The sequence below is a fragment of the Elaeis guineensis genome, chromosome 10, assembly GCF_000442705.2.
Source record: "Elaeis guineensis isolate ETL-2024a chromosome 10, EG11, whole genome shotgun sequence".
NCBI lineage: Eukaryota > Viridiplantae > Streptophyta > Magnoliopsida > Arecales > Arecaceae > Elaeis > Elaeis guineensis.
This window is the reverse complement of record NC_026002.2, coordinates 69,359,742-69,376,273: the sequence shown is the minus strand read 5'-3', so window position 1 is coordinate 69,376,273 and position 16,532 is coordinate 69,359,742. Positions and strand designations below refer to the sequence as shown.

General features: G+C 44.7%; 1 non-coding gene across 1 annotated transcript; it reads right to left on the bottom strand.

Annotated features, from left to right (window-relative positions):
- Positions 1-5,238: 5,238 nt before the first annotated feature.
- Positions 5,239-5,345, bottom strand: LOC140852300 (small nucleolar RNA R71). The gene has a single exon (XR_012135202.1). It is a non-coding gene; the product is annotated as a small nucleolar RNA R71 (small nucleolar RNA).
- Between the last annotated feature and the right edge of the window lie 11,187 nt (positions 5,346-16,532).

The following is a 16,532-nucleotide window of genomic DNA, read 5'->3' as shown; positions in this document are numbered from 1 at the left end:
CAGAAATTAAAATATATAAATATAGCATGAACTACATGTTGATCATATCAACATGTTTCTATACTACATCTAACGTATGTATTAAACAATAGATCAGATCTATTACCTTGCAAGTTAGACGTTCTAACCTTGCTGATCTGGGCTTGAGGATGATGTTGCAAGCCGCACACGCATCCGGCCTCTAGGAGTCATCCACACGAGCCCACGAATCTCGATCAGAAGTCCTGCTTCAGGAAATCAGCACAGTATGCTAGTACTGCGCTGATCCTTCTTTGATGGTTGATCAGGTGCCTCCTTCTTCTTGATTTGGACTCTTCCAAAGATGGAAAGTAAAAGGAGGAGTTTCAGATCTGAGACACTCTCAGGAAACTCAAGATGGAGGGAGGAAAGATATGAAAACAAAAACCCAAGAAGAAGACCCTCTTCTTCTTCACGTTTTTCTCTCTAGACACCCAAACTTGCATCTTTTATATCTCCACGACCCAAAGGTATTTCTCTCTAATTTTTGGATGTCACAAAGGTCTCCCAAATTTCTAATTTCTCCTAAAATTTCATAAAGAAACTTGTCTTATATAGAGAGATATGATAGAGTCCTTGTCTAGGTCAAACACCTAGTCAAGGCTTATCCAAACATGGCAAGTTAAGGGACGCCCAACTCTTGAGCACCTCCTTCATATTTTCGTGTATGGATTAATAGAAAAGGGTGCACAATGTATACCTTAAAATCCATAAAAATTTTAAAAAAAATTTGGATAAATTCGGTGCAAAATTGAAAGAGTTTTGGATTTCTAAAACTCTATCTCATAGAATTCAAAATCCAAACTTATTCCTTTTAGATTTGATCCAAACCACCTTCCATGTAAGAAAGAAGAGAGGAGACCTTTTGTGAACATGGGAGAGATCTGAGAGAGGGCTTTTGTCACACAAAATAAGTGGAGATTGGCGTTGAATAAGAGAGAGGGCATGGAGAAGGCTTATGTGGCGCAAGGTGGAATCCTAGTCTTACTAGGATTCTGTCTTATGACTTGTTTTAATTTGGTTTCTCAAACCAAATCAAATCAAAATTAGATCAACCCAATTAAAATAGGTCTTAACCCAATTAAGAACCTAATTTAATTAGATTAAATTATATTTAAATCTAATTTAATTTTTTAATCAAATTAGAAATTAGATTGACCCAAGTCCTAGTTGAACTAGGACTAGTTTTTCCTTGCACTTGGCTTATCCAATAAACCAATTGGACTTGATCCAATCAAGCCCAAAATAAATCTAATTAAATCATATTTAATTAGACTTAATCTCAGCCCATTGGCTTAATCAAATTAAGCCAATTAGCAATTGAATTGCTAATCGATCCTCCTGCAACACTTGCACTGGGTTAAATGTCAATCGTATTGATCATTTAACCCTAGAACGATTCTTAATCGTTAATCAACTATCTGATCGGATCATGAACTCTAATGTGTGTGACCTCATAGGTCCGAACCTAAGCTGGTATCATAGGAATAAATTTCTATACCAATCGAAGTGACCATCTAGCAATGGTACCCGACGACCGGATAGGTCGAATGTGTAGAACAACATCCTTAGAACCCATGCGGATATAGTTTTCATATAATTCATCTCCTTGACCAAAATGATCATAGGACACCCCAGAGTTTAACTGTCAACTCTGATCAGGTTGTCCACATTGTATTTCAAAATATCAAATCTATCTGATGGATTACCCTGGCCAAGGTTTTGCTAAATTGAAATACAGCGACTCATTCTTCTCCAACTCTTGGAGTGGTCAATCCCATCTCGATCACACTCTGACTTCACAAGTACTTGACTGTGCCCAGAAGCCTTCCGTCCCTGAATTAGAAATTCAGTTAGTCTAGTACCAAAGCACAGTGAGTTTCTTGCAAGTCACTGAGGCGATCTCAAGTCTAAGGAACATTTATACCTATATCCCATCAGAGACATTCTAGAACAGTAGAATACTCTGGAGTTGGTCATGTTCAATGATGATGTACCCTTACATCTCACCTGTATGCCATACCAGTGTCTCCACACTCTTTGGTTAAGAGGACAACCAACCCATATGGACTACAGCGACCTATGCTCGATAGAAGCTGTCGTCCTTATTAACAGCCTATCATTTGGTCGTGAACAGTTTTAAGGACTAATCGATAAATCCTCTCTTTATCGAACTTAAATAGTCCTAAGGACTTCATCATAACAACGGAGTTCATTAGAAGATGAAAGCTTATGATGAAAATGCCAAATATATTTTATTTATTAACAAATCAATTACAATACTTGGTTGCTCAACCGTCAACAGCTTGACGATTGGCTTTTTGGGACACATTTCCCAACACTAACATCTTCTTAAAAATCCTAATTTCATGAATTTATTCAATTTTCTTAAAAAATAAGTGATTTTGAAAAAAAAATAAAATTAGATATATTTATAAAAAAATAGATATTAATTTAATTGAGCAATTTAAACACCAAAATGAAGAGAAATTTTTGAGAAATTTAATGCATATTTTTTTTAATTTTTTAAGTAAAAATTGAAGTAAAAATAGAGCTAAAATATCCTAAAAAATAAAGAAAATAGCCTTCAGTGTACGGTGGACCGGCCGCTTGGTCCATAGAGCCAGAGCGTGGTCCACCGAAAATGCTACGTGGTCCACAGGCACGGTCTACAGGCAGTGAAAGCTATTTTGCACCATCCAACGACTGAGATTTAATCTGAAGATCGATCCAACAGCTGCTGTTCATTGTCGATTTATAAAAAGACTTTTTGCACGATCGGACAGCTAAAAATGAATTTATCATGAGATCCGACGGCTGAGGATGCTCTCGATTGAGAATAAAAGATTATCAATGTGATCCGATGGTCCAGAACCAATCCCAGGCATGATCAGATGGCTGTGGTTTGATCCGACTTTGATAAGGATTAAAACTATGGATTTTGGGCAGATCTTAGTGGTTCAAGCTCCATCCGATGGTCAGGAATATTCCTAAGGAGATTAATATGATTTCTAAGGGTTTTAGGACTCCTTTTCCTACCAAAAAATTATGAAAAATTCATCTATAAATAGAAGGTCTGGAAATAAACTTTGAGAGCAAAAAAATTGAGTAGAAAGTATAGAAAAAAATAGAGAAAAAATTAAATAGCTTTAGAGATCCAAGGAAAAGAAGGAGAGAAATCGGTTCGCTCTACGGAGTATGATGGAAGATGGAGAGGTCATCAACCATCTTCTCGATGAGGCTTGACTGATCAACTTTAAATTTTTATTATAGTTTTATTTTTATTTTATTTTATTATTCTTTTTAAATTTTTTATACTTGAATTTTAATTTCAATTAATGTAAAATTTATTTTCTTACACTTTAAATTTCTGTCTTTTATTTTTTGCATGTAGATGCTAGGATCTAATTAGTAGATCTTAGTACCAATTTATTTTTATATTTTTAAAATTTTTATTATTTATTTTTATTATAAGTAGATACTAGGATCTAGTTAGTGATCTTAGTACCCGATTTATTTTTTATACTTTTAATTTTTATTTTTTGATTTAAATTACTTTCTCCAAAATTTTATTTTTTTTTGTAAAATCAAAGATTTCAAGTTAAAATCCTACCTTCTTTGTGGATTCGACCTGACTCACTACTTTCTACATATTTTTAATTTTTATTAAAGTCAAAATTTGATTGATAATCACAGTGTCCTAACGACAGCATCACGATCGTATCAAATTTTTGGAGCCATTGCCGGGGAAGGCACCAATTTTAATATTTGATTTCTTTGATTTTCTTGTGACTATTACTTACTAATTTTTTTTACCATTTTGTAGAAAAAAATTTAAAAATTTAAAAAAGAAAAAGAGAGATAGAAAGCTTCCAAGTTGGTGAGATCAATCCTAACCCTAGCCCTAACTATTTTTTTAGTATTAATTACTATTTTTTTAATTAACCTAAAATTCATCCACATAAACCTAATAAAAATTGTATGACAAGAGTAGAAACTTAATTTTTAAGAGCATTCATCATTGTAGATTTATTTTTGATGATCGCTGGAGACAAGGTAAGCTTTCAAGTTATATTAGTTTCATGCATCTTATTTAGTTGCATAGAATCCCTTGTTTGAAATTGGTTGTGCATATTCATCTCAAATCAATTTAAGGGCAACACCCATGACTAGATAAGATGGGGATTTCATCACCCTCTCTTGGTCCAAAAACAACCAACCAGCATCCCACATTAACCTTAGCCTAACTAAAATCAAGTAGACATTGGCCCCTAGTATTAATCGAGTTCAGTTCTGAGTATTGTGGTCAAGTCAAGTGCAAAGTAAGTCCGGACTCACTCCTGAAACTGGTGTCTAAGGCTAGAGGTTATAAAGGCTCAGCCTAAGTGGATTTATGGTTATTTAACTGGTTATGTTAGCTTACCTGGCAAATTTAATTGGTGTCTAAGGCAAGCAACGGGGGGACCCCCACGATCCCACCTCTTACCTGGCTAGTTGAAGGAAGTGAGAACAAACCCAATTTGTATTTAAGCTAAGCCACTCTACATCGAACTATTAGGTCTAAGAAACCCATAGGTGTCTAGGTTTAATTATTTGCTAACTTGATTATAATTAACACTAAACCACAACTAATTCTTCCCACCTTACGTATCTAGGTCTAGGGCTCTTTCTTTCTTCTCTCTCCTTTTCCTCTTAAAAAAAAAATGAAACAAAAACAAAACTTGGATCATACATTAGGGTTTGCTCTGGTATATGCAAGGTAGAAAATCTCTCTATCCTGACCTAGTTAAACCCAATCCTGAGATTGAATGGTTGATTCATATTAAACCTGAAAATCAGATGGCTGGAGATCCTAGAGAATCACCTAGGCAAATGAAAGAATATTTTATTCCTTCCACTTATAACCCATCAACTTGTATCCACTTACCTGATATCCCTGCAAGCCATTATGAGATCAAGTCGACTACAATCCAGATGCTCCCATCTTTCTATGAGAATACTAATGAAGATCCTTACAAGCATCTGGATGAGTTCTTAGAAATTTGTTCCACAATGAAAATTCAAAATTTTACTGATGATGCACTTAGATTGGCCTTATTCCCTTTCTCACTTAAAGACAAAGCCAAGTACTGGCTTGGCACAATAGGGAAACCAATCCAAACATGGGCTGAAATGCAGCACGAGCTTTTTAAGAAATTCTATCCCATAGGTCGAACCAACACCATGAGGTAAGCCATCACTAGATTTGCTCAGCTTCCAGGAGAACAAATTCATGAATCATGGGAGAGACTTAAGAAACTTCTTAGAAAATGCCCACACCATGGTCTATCTAAGTGGCAAATTGTTCAAGCTTTTTATGAGAGTTTAGGTGACCAAAACAGACAGATGGTAGATGAATCTTGTGGGGGTGCATTTATGAGTAAAAGTGAGGATGAAGCCTCCACTTTATTTAAAACTTTGAGTGAAAATTCAATCAATCATGCTTCATTATCCTCTTACGAAAGATCAATCTCTCACCAAAAGTGGGCAGGAATTTTTGAGATCAAGCAAACAAACTCTAATCCTAAGGCCGATCTGAACCTAATAGTCCAAAGATTAGATAAAGTCAACCTTCTTGCCCAGAAATTTGATCAGTTCGTAGCATTAGGTCAACAATCTCCTGCATAATACACACCCCTACCTAATTATCAGAAGATTTGTTATATCTATGCTAGCCTGACCTATCATGTGAGCAAATATCCCACGGCTGCACAGTTTCCACCTTTCATTCAAGAACAAGTTCAAGCTGCCCAAAGTTACTCCAAACCTATCAACGATCCATTCTCTAACACATATAATTCAGGCTGGAGGAACCATCCTAATTTTTCTTGGAGACCCCAACAGACTCAGGCTCAGACCCAAATTCTTTCTTTGTAAAACTTTCAGAGTAGACCTCCATACCAGTATTATGCCTACAATAGATGTCAGCCCAATCAATCTATCCAGCCACCATATCAAAATCAGTCACCATACCTATCTCCTCAACTACAACAATCGATCATGATCCAATAATAATCGATCATGACCTAACAACAATCTATCGTTAGGCTAGAAGCATAAATAGGACAATTAGCTGAGTCTACCATAAGGAGAGAATCAGGTCAACTCTCAAGCCAACCAGTACCAAATCCTAGGAACAACCCATCCACTCATCAACCACCTAGACCTATTCAACAATCCAATGTCCCACCTAAGAATTCTCAATTTGAAAATGATAAAGTAATCTTTGAGCTTAAAAGTGATAGGATTCTTAAGGACCCATATCAAGTCCAGATGAGTGAGGCTAGTACTGATGCTAGCTAAAAAGAAAATTTAGAAGAGAAGATTAGTATTGAGACTAGCCCAATAGAAGAACCTGAGTCCAGTACTGATATTAATCTAAGTGATAATGAGAAGAGAACGGATAAGTTACCCAAGATATATTCACCAAAAGTTTCATTTCTTTTAGCCCCAGAAGCCGGTTCTTCTACTTTAGAATTACCATCTCCTTCAGAATTAAAATTATCTTTGATCACACTTGAGTACACAGGTTTAAAATCAACTGACACCCTTTCAACACCCATTACTTCGAACTCAACTCCTAACCTAAAAACTCAATTCATGAGTATTTTAGAAGAACAAATAGGAGAAATTCTTGATAAACAAAGGTCTGTGAATGGGTTTGTGAATTATCTTACTGCAATTAAAAATAGAGATGTGAACTACTTTCCAAAGATTAATAATAAAATATTAAAATTTATTTTAGATTATTTTTTTGAGATTGATAATCCAAAACCATTGGTATTTATCAATCCAATATTCGACACGAGATAGGTGAGAGAATCAGCATGGTCTGGCTGAAGACAGTAAACTTAGTGCTTCTTGGGAGACAATCCAGTTTTCAATTTTGTACTTTTTGCTATCTTTTATATTTTATTTAGGTCAATCAGGTCTTACTTAATATCTTTTGTAGAGATCTGAAGATAATCTTGGCTAAGTTGGAAGGAGAATCAATTTTGAGAAGACTTATGAATTAGGTGACATCTCTCCTTTTCCTTCTCTTTGCATGAACCCTTCATTTTTCCTACTCCATTGAGGACAATGTCGATTAAGTTGGGGGGATAATAAAAATTTTTAAATTTTTAAGTCCTCAAGTAAGTTAGTATTTAGTATTTAAGCATCTGATTATACTTAAGAATCAAGTTAAACCAAGTATTTTTTTAAAAAAATTGATATACAGATCAGAGAGTTTGTGTGATATTGAGGGTCAAGTATTAAGAAAACTCAATAAAGAGTTAAGTTTAGAACTTAAATAGTTTTGTTTGAGCATTTCTAAATTTTTCTACTAGCATCAAAGAAGAGTTTACTTCTTATGGGCTTGTGTAAAGTAACTATATGTTTCTTCATATATTCAAAAAAAAAAAGGTTTCCAAGTACTTCATGCTGAGTAACCGAGCCTTTTTGCCTAAGCAAGCATTGAGTTTCGCGTTAAAAGGTATGAAGAGCCAAGAAGCTTTGTTGTAAAGCTAGTTTTAACTCATAGCCTATTTGATTTGAGCAAATAGGTTCGAGAGGTATTTTATATCTAGTGCCCTAAAGCCATCTAGTTTGAGAGTTGTTGGGTATAAAATACCCCTTGGTCGAAGTTCATAGCGGGAGTGACCCTCCGAGGATCCAATTGACTTTCGACCTCTGGCAACATCTCTTCAAACCTCCCGGGCGATCGAGCCTCCGCCACACTCCCAAGTTTTGCCGATGGGCAGGACCCCGCCAGCATCGACCGGATTCTTTGCGACGTCCGGACTCCTACGGGAGTCGGACCTCACCCACGACTTCACCTGCAAGCTCCACCCAGGCTCCTACGGGAGCCAGACTCCGTCCATGACTCCAGCTGCAGGTAAACTTCGTCCGGACTCCTACGGGAGCCGGACTTCGTCCCTGACTCTAATTGCAGGTAAGCTTCATCCGGACTCCTACGGGAGCCGGACCTCGCCCATGACTTCACCTGCAGGCTCCGTCTGAACTCCTACAGGAGCCAGACCTTGCCCACGACTTCACCTGCAGGCTCCGCCCGGGCTCCTACGGAAGCCGGACTCTGCCCACGACTCCAGCTGCAGGTAAACTTCGTCTGGACTCCTACGGGAGCCAGACTTCATCCCTGACTCTAACTGCAGGTAAGCTTCGTCCGGACTCCTACGGGAGCCGGACCTCGCCCACGACTTCACCTGCAGGCTCCGCCCGGGCTCCTACGGGAGCTGGACTCTGCCCACAACTCCAGCTGCAGGTAAACTTCATCCAGACTCCTACGGGAGCCGGACTTCGTCCCTGACTCTAATTGCAGGTAAGCTTCGTTCGGACTCCTACGGGAGCTGGACCTCGCCCATGACTTCACCTGCAGGCTCCGCCTGGGCTCCTATGGGAGCCAGACCTCGCCCACGACTTCACCTGCAGGCTCCGCCTGGGCTCCTGTGGGAGCCGGACTCCGCCCATGACTCCAGCTGCAGGTAAACTTCGTCCGGACTCCTACGGGAGCCGAACTTCATCCCTGACTCCAATTGTAGGTAAGCTTCATTCGGACTCGTACGAGAGCCGGACCTCGCCCACGACTTCACCTGCAGGCTCCGCCCGGGCTCCTACGGGAGCCGGACTCCGCCCATGACTCCAGCTGTAGGTAAACTTCGTCCGGACTTCTACGGGAGCCGGACTTCGTCTCTGACTCTAATTGCAAGTAAACTTCATCCGGACTCCTACGGGAGCCGGACTTCACTACCAATTCCAATTACAGGTAAACTTCGCCCGAACTCCTACGGGAGCCAGGCTTCGTCTCCAGCCCCAGCTGCGGGAAGACTCCGTCCGGGCTCCTGTGGGAGCCAGACTTCATCCCCGACTTTAGCTGAAAGAAGACTCCATCCGGGCTCCTGCGAGAGCCAGACTCCAAGCTCCTCTCAGACGGATGGCTAGCCTCCTCTCTCCATCTACAGACTCCAATTGAACTTCAGTCGATAAGTCTGGACTCCCTGGCAGGCCGTAGTAACGACCACGATTCTGCTTCACTCCCTTTGACGAATTCTATACGGCTCCATTACTCCCTGCGGCAGATCCAATGCGGCTCCATTACTCCCTGGCAGGCCGTAGTAACGGCCACAGCACTGCTCCACTTCTTGCGATGGATACCGCACGATTCTTCCATCCCCTGGCAAGTCACGACAACGGATGCCGCTCCACTCCCTGCGGCAGACTCCACGTGGCACGCTTCGATGATAGCCACGGGTCTACTCCACCATTCTTCGCAACAAACTCCGCCTGATCCTGGACAGCCCATTACCAGATGGTTACAGATGTCGCTATCAGCTTGCTGCCCTCTCCGCCTATAAAAGGGGACCCGAGATACGTTATTCTCTAAGCTCTCATTTTTTACCTAGAAACTCTGCTAAAATTTTCGTTCGAGCACTCCATTCTTGTTGAGGTAGAGAGCTGACTTGAGCATCGGAGGATCTTGCCGGAGCAACCCCACCTCCGGTTTAGACTTCTTTTGCAGGTCCCGACGGTGACCGCAACCCCCACAACTACAGCTTCTCCGACGCAGGCGGATTTTTGCACCAACAAGATTGGTGCTAGAGGAAGGGTCGGTGTGCCTTTGCAGTACCCTTGTTCTTAAAGGAGCGCTCAACGGAACCACCTTTGGTCATCTTCTCCGACATCCGCTCCTCCCTCCCCCCACTGGATCCTCGCCCGATGGCTTCTCGCGAAGCATCCGCACGGCAACTCACGACCTCCGTAGCCAGATCTCAGGCTCCGGTCTCACCTCTGGTTTCTCGAGCTCCACATCCTCTGGCTATGGTCGCCGACATGGAGTGGTCGGACAATTGACCTCCGACGAATTTCGCCAACACCTTCTCGGGAGGATCCCGGCAGGAAGCAACCAACGTACTGGCCATACCCCCCAAGCAACAAAAGATTGAGGAGCTCATAACCTTTATCGAAGAAGATGCTCAGGGGGTTCAATTCCCCCATAACGATGCGATTGTAGTTTCCTTGAATATAGCAAATTATGACGTCCGCCGCATTCTTGTCGACAATGGAAGCTCGGCCGATATTTTGTTCTACGATGCCTTTTCAAGAATGTCCATCCTTGATGGTCATTTGAGGCCGATTAACTCCCCTCTGGTAGGGTTTACCGACGATGCTGTTCTGGTGGAGGGAATAATAACTTTGACTGTGGCCGTAGGTCGATATCCAAGGCAATCCAGGGCTCTGGTGAATTTTCTGGTGGTGAAGGCACCGTCAGCCTACAACGCAATCCTCGGCCGGCCTGGCCTCAATGCTCTCCGAGCCATTGTGTCAACCTACCATTTGAAGTTGAAATTCTCCACCAACCAGGGGATCGGAGAAGTCCGAGGGGACCAAGCCCTAGCCAAACACTGCTACAATATAGCTTTGCAAAGAAGCAACCAATCTGACCCCTATCCAGTCGATGGATTGGATGCTCGCGATGACCTCACTGAAGAGAGGTGCATTCCAATTGAGGATCTGGTACCGATCCCATTGAACGACGGGAGCACGGAGCATGTAGCGATGATCGGCTCCAACCTGGGGGAGGAGGTGCGGACGCGTCTCATCGATTTTCTATGAAAGAATGCAGACGTTTTTGCTTGGGTTCCAGCAAACATGTCGGGGATTGACACAGAAGTCATGGAGCACCGCCTGGCCGTCGATCCGAAGCATCGACCGACGAAAGAAAAAATCCGAGGTCATGCGCCAGAGAGGCAGAAGGCGATAGCCGAGGAAGTAGACAAGCTCCTTAAAGCCGGATTCATTAGGAAAGTCAATTATCCAGATTGAATTTCCAACGTTGTCCTAGTCAAAAAAGCAAACGGCAAGTGGAGGATATGCATAGACTTCAAAAAGCTGAATAAGGCCTGCCCAAAGGACAGCTATCCCCTCCCCAGAATCGACCAACTGGTGGATGCGACCTCGGGCCATGAGCTCCTCACCTTCATGGATGCATTCTCCGGCTATAATCAAATCAGGATGGCACCAGAAGATGAAGAAAAGATCGCTTTCATTACTAACCGTGGCCTTTACTGTTACCGGGTCATGCCTTTCGGCCTCAAAAATACGGGCGCAACCTACCAGCGGTTGGTGAACAAAATCTTCAAGGAGTAGATCGGCCGTAATATGGAGGTCTACGTGGATGACATGCTCGTAAAAAGCAAATCTTCTGTGGACCACATCGCCGACCTCGAGGAGACCTTCGACGCTCTTCGAAAATATAAAATAAAGCTGAACCTGACTAAATGTGCTTTCGGAGTAACCTCGGGAAAGTTTCTGGGCTTCATGGTGTCGGGGCGTGGGATTGAAGCCAATCCAGAAAAAATTTGCGCCATCCAGGAGATGGCCGCCCCAAAGTCGATAAAAGAGGTTCAGCACCTTACAGGGAGGGTAGCGGCCCTGAATCGCTTCGTCGCAAGGTCGGTCGAACGGTGCTTACCCTTCTTTCAAACCCTCAAGCAGTCGAAGAACTTCTGTTGGACCTCTGAGTGCCAACAGTCATTCGAAGAACTAAGGAGCTACCTCGGCTCACCCCCGCTGTTGGTAAAGCTGGAGCCTGGGGAGGAACTATTTTTATACCTGGCGGTCTCTCCCATGTCTCTCGCAGCTGTCCTTGTCAAAGAAGAAGTGAAAGTCCAACGGCCGATCTACTACGTCAGTCGCACATTGAGAGATGCCGAGACCAGGTATACCAAATTAGAAAAACTAACTTACGCCTTATTGATTGCAGCCCGGAGGCTCCGACCCTACTTTCAAAGGTACACCGTAACGCTGCTCACCGACCAACCGATCGAGGTGATTTTGCATCGGGCGGATGCCTCCGGGAGGATGGCAAAATGGGCGATCGAGCTCACAGAATTCGACATCAACTATCGACCCAGGCCAACAGTGAAGGCCCAAATATTGGCATATTTCGTAGTGGAGTGTACTATCCCAGAGGAGGCCGAACCTGAACAAGGTGAAGTTGACGGCCTGAAGCCCCGACCGAACTCCCCCAAAGAAGAAGCAGATCCCTCTGATTGCTTTTGGGCCCTTTATGTGGACGGGTCTTCCAACATGTCAGGCGCAGGTGCAGGCCTAATCTTGATCAGTTCGGAGGGAATCATCGTGGAGTATGCTTTGCATTTTGAGTTCCTCACAATGAACAATGGAGCAGAATATGAAGCTCTGATTGCGGGACTAAGGATCGCCAAAGAGCTGGGAGTAGATCGACTCCGGGTCCACAGTGACTCTCAACTGGTAGTTGGACAAGTCAACGGAAATTATGAAGCGCGGGAGGACAGCATGGCTAAATACCTTGAAAGGGTAAAGGAGCTCGTCCCTGCCTTCAGCAACTTCAACATCAGACAGATTTCGAGGTTGGAAAATACTAGGGCTGACCTTCTCTCCAAGCTGGCAACGTTGGCTCTGGTCGAATTGCCCAAAGGCATTCTTTTTGAAGTTCTAAAGTGTCCGAGTATAGAAGAATCACGGCCCGTGATGGAAATTAACCATGAGCCCAGCTGGGTCGACCCACTGATAACCTATCTCAGAGATGGGGTTCTCTCCCTGGATGCGAAAGAGGCTCGAAAGCTCAAAAATCAAGCCTCTCGATACATCCTTTATGAGGGCAAGTTGTACAAGAGATCATACTCTTTGCCCCTTTTGAAATATCTCTGACCTTCAGAAGCTGACTACACCTTGTGGGAGGTGCACGAAGGAATCTGCGGAAACCATTTGGAGGCTAGATCTTTATCCCACAAGTTGCTCCACCAAGGATATTACTGGCCGACAATGCATCACGATTCGATTGAATATGTCAGAAAGTATGATCGATGCCAGAGATATGCCAATATCTAGAGACAACCCGCCACTGAGCTTACACCCTTGAGTGCCCCATGGCCTTTTGCGCAATGGGGGATGGACATCCTTGGCCCCTTTCCCATGGCGTCGGGGCAGAGGAAGTTTCTCCTTGTAGCGATCGACTACTTCACCAAATTGGTTGAAGCCGAACCACTAGCAAAAATCACAGAAGCAAAAGTGCAAGATTTCATCTGGAAGTCGATCGTATGCTGGCTCGGTCTGCCTAGGACCCTAATTACTGATAATGGATGGCAATTCGCAGGAGCAAGCTTCGCCGAATTCTGTGAAGATCTAAACATCTCCCACAACTTCACATCAGTAGCCCATCCTCAGGCGAACGGTGAAGCTGAGGTGACTAACAGAACCCTTCTGTAGAGGATTAAGACAAGGCTCAAAAAGGCGAAGGGAACTTGGGTGGACGAACTTTATCATGTGCTGTGGGTGTATCGAACTATCCAAAGACTGCCCACAGGGGAGACCCCCTTTGCTTTAGCCTTCGAAACGGAAGCCATCATCCCAATTGAGCTTAATCTCCCGTCGGCATGAGTCGTGGCATTCGACAAACATCAAAATTCGTAAGGTCTTAAAGCCAACCTTGACCTGCTGGAAGAAAGGCGGGAGGTAGCTCAGGTTCGAATGACAGCCTACAGACAGAAAGTCGCTCGCTATTACAACTCCCGGGTCAAGAACAAAGTCTTTAAAGTAGGAGATCTAGTGCTTCGACGAGCCGCTGTCTCGCAACCTCAGGATCGAGGAAAGCTCGCCCCAAACTGGGAAGGCCCGTATGAGGTCAAAGAAGTAGTCCGGCCCGAAACTTATTATCTTAAAAAGCTTAGAGGAGCCGACCTCCCGCGATCATGGAGCTCGAAAAACTTACGGATGTACTACCAATAACTTTATCTTAATTAAAAGTTGTATATCTACATGTCTCCCCCCTTTTTGGCACTATCTTACATCGACAGGACAGCCCAAACAAACTGTATCAGAAGCAAGAGGGGAACCTCGACAAAGTCGAAGGCCCGATTCTCTTTAGACCAGATGGGGGGAGAGGCCCTGCAATGCCCATATGCGCCCCCACAGCCCTGTTAGGGACAGGAGGAGAACCTCGTCCTAACTTGAGCAAAATTGAAGGCCCAGTTCTCTTTAGACCGAATGGGGAGAGAGGCCCTGTAACGCCCATATGCACCCCCACAGCCCTGTTAGGGACAGGAGGAGAACCTCGCCCTAACTTGAGCAAAGTCGAAGGCCCGATTCTTTAGACCGGATGGGGGGAGAGGCCCTGCAACGCCCATATGCACCCCCACAGCCCTGTTAGGGACAGGAGGAGAACCTCGCCCTAACTTGAGCAAAGTCGAAGGCCCGGTTCTCTAGACCGGAGGGGGGAGAGGTCCTGCAACACCCATATGCGCCCCCACAGCCCTGTTAGGAACATGAGGAGAACCTCGCCTTAACTTGAGCAAAGTCGAAGGCCCGATTCTCTTTAGACCGAAAGGGGGGAAGGGCCCAGCAACACCCATATGTACGCCTACGACCGTGTTAGAGATAAGAGGAGGACCTCGTCCTAACCAGAGCTGAAACCTGTTACGACAGAAATAGGGAAAGGACCTCGTCCTGGCATCAATTAAAGTCTGGTCGTTCAAGACCAGGAGAGAAAAAGGGGGGACCTTCCCCAGCGGCCCCTTCGCAATAAGACTCCGTCCGGACTCCTACGGGAGCCGGACTTCATCCCCAGCTTCAGCCGCCGGTAAACTCCGTCCAGACTCCCATGGGAGTCAGACTCCGTCTCCAACCTCAATTACGGGAAGGCTACACCCGGACTCCTACGGGAGCCGAGCTCCGCCTGCGACTTCACTTACAGGTGAACTCTGTCCGGACTCCTACGGGAGCCAGACTTCTCCCTAACCTTGATTGCAAGTAGATTTCGCCCGGATTCCCATGGGAGCCGGCCTCCATCCCCAGCTCCGGCTATGGGAAGACTCCGTCCGGACTCTTACGGGAGCTAGAACCTCATCCCCAACTTCGACCGCTGGTAAGTTCCATCCGGGAGCCAGATTTTGCCTCTGACTTCAACCGTCGGTAAACTCCATCCGGACTCCCACGGGAGCCGGACTCCACCCTGACTTCGTTTATGGGAGCCGAACTCCCGTAGCCCCACCAAGAATGGAGGAAAAATTCTAAATGAAAAAGAAAAAGGGAGGGCCTAAAAAAGAAGGCGATGGACCACGTCAGTGATGAATGGAAAACAAACAGCGTCGAAGACGCAGAGAACCCCGTCTCAGCAAGGATTTGGATTCTTAGCAAGGACCCCGGCTCTCAAGGAAGCTCTCAGCACGAGCCCGAGATGAGGCTTCCTCGGGGTGACGAAAGATCAGACCTCCGAGCCCGAGCCCTGATGGGGGGCGCCAAACCCGAGCGGCTCCGGATAAATTTGCGGCCATGGATGAAAAGGACGGGTCGATACGATGGCAATCGAGTGCCTCCGAACGATGCGAAGGTCGAAAAGAAGCTCAGCAAGCAACAATTCAACACGTGAGCATAAGAGGTAGCAGAAATTTTCCTTCTCATATTATTCATCCAATATACATTACAGAGCCATTAGTTGAAGGAGAAGGACAACTGAAAGGCGAGCCGATGTGACCACTACCGGCAACCTATGGACGACGTCAAAAAAAAAAAAAAGAAAGGGGGAGAGAAGAGAAAAGAGAGAAAGAAGAAGAGAAGTAAAGATAAGGGAATACAACCACAGCAATGGTAAAGAAAGGAAGTGCGGCAGACACCAATTCGGCGCAAAGCATAAACGAAGTAACAAAATCTCCTTCTCATTTCTCGATGTACGTTACAAGACCTGGAGGGCCAGAAAAAAATTACAAGACTCGAAAGGGATACACCGGGGGCTACTTCGAGCTGTAGACTTCTCTTCCCAGTTCTATCCTTTCCAGCAGCATTTTCCAGCACGTGTGACAAGCCTCTCGGCTCTCGCCCCCTGCCTCGTTCTGCTCCACCTCTGAAATCCCAACCCTAGGGAGAAAAGGATGGAATAGATTCCAGGGGGCAGCAAGGGCAATGGCAGCGGTGACGACGACCTGTTTCAAGAAGAACCGGAGTTATCTCGGAGACAGCGATGGCACCGGAGATATGCGCCATCACCGGATGCTCCATGACAACCACCATCCTAGGCATTTCGGCAAGGTCGACATGCGCTATTTCCACCGTCCCAGCAATAAGTTTTACTGCCCCACCGTCGATGCTGATCGCTTCTGGTCCCTCGACCTCGACGACATCAAGGATCCCGCCACAGCCTGTAACGATAGCTCCGCCCTCTTGACGGGTGTCGCCCCGTTCAGCTACTCTAAAATTCTCAGGCAGAATGCCTTCACCGGTTGTCCCCGTTATTAAACCCCTATTGTTGAAGAAATTCTCTCTCGAGCCCCCTTTAAGGCGGTGGGAACCCTTAGCGGCAGTTCGACGATTGGAGAATTTGCAATTGCTGTTCTCCTCCTTGTACTCTTCTTAGCCCGTGGCATCATCTGGATATTGGCCTCCGAGGTGGAGGCCCATGCAGGGGAACCCCGTGGAGAGACTCGGGGGACTGGAAGCAGCAG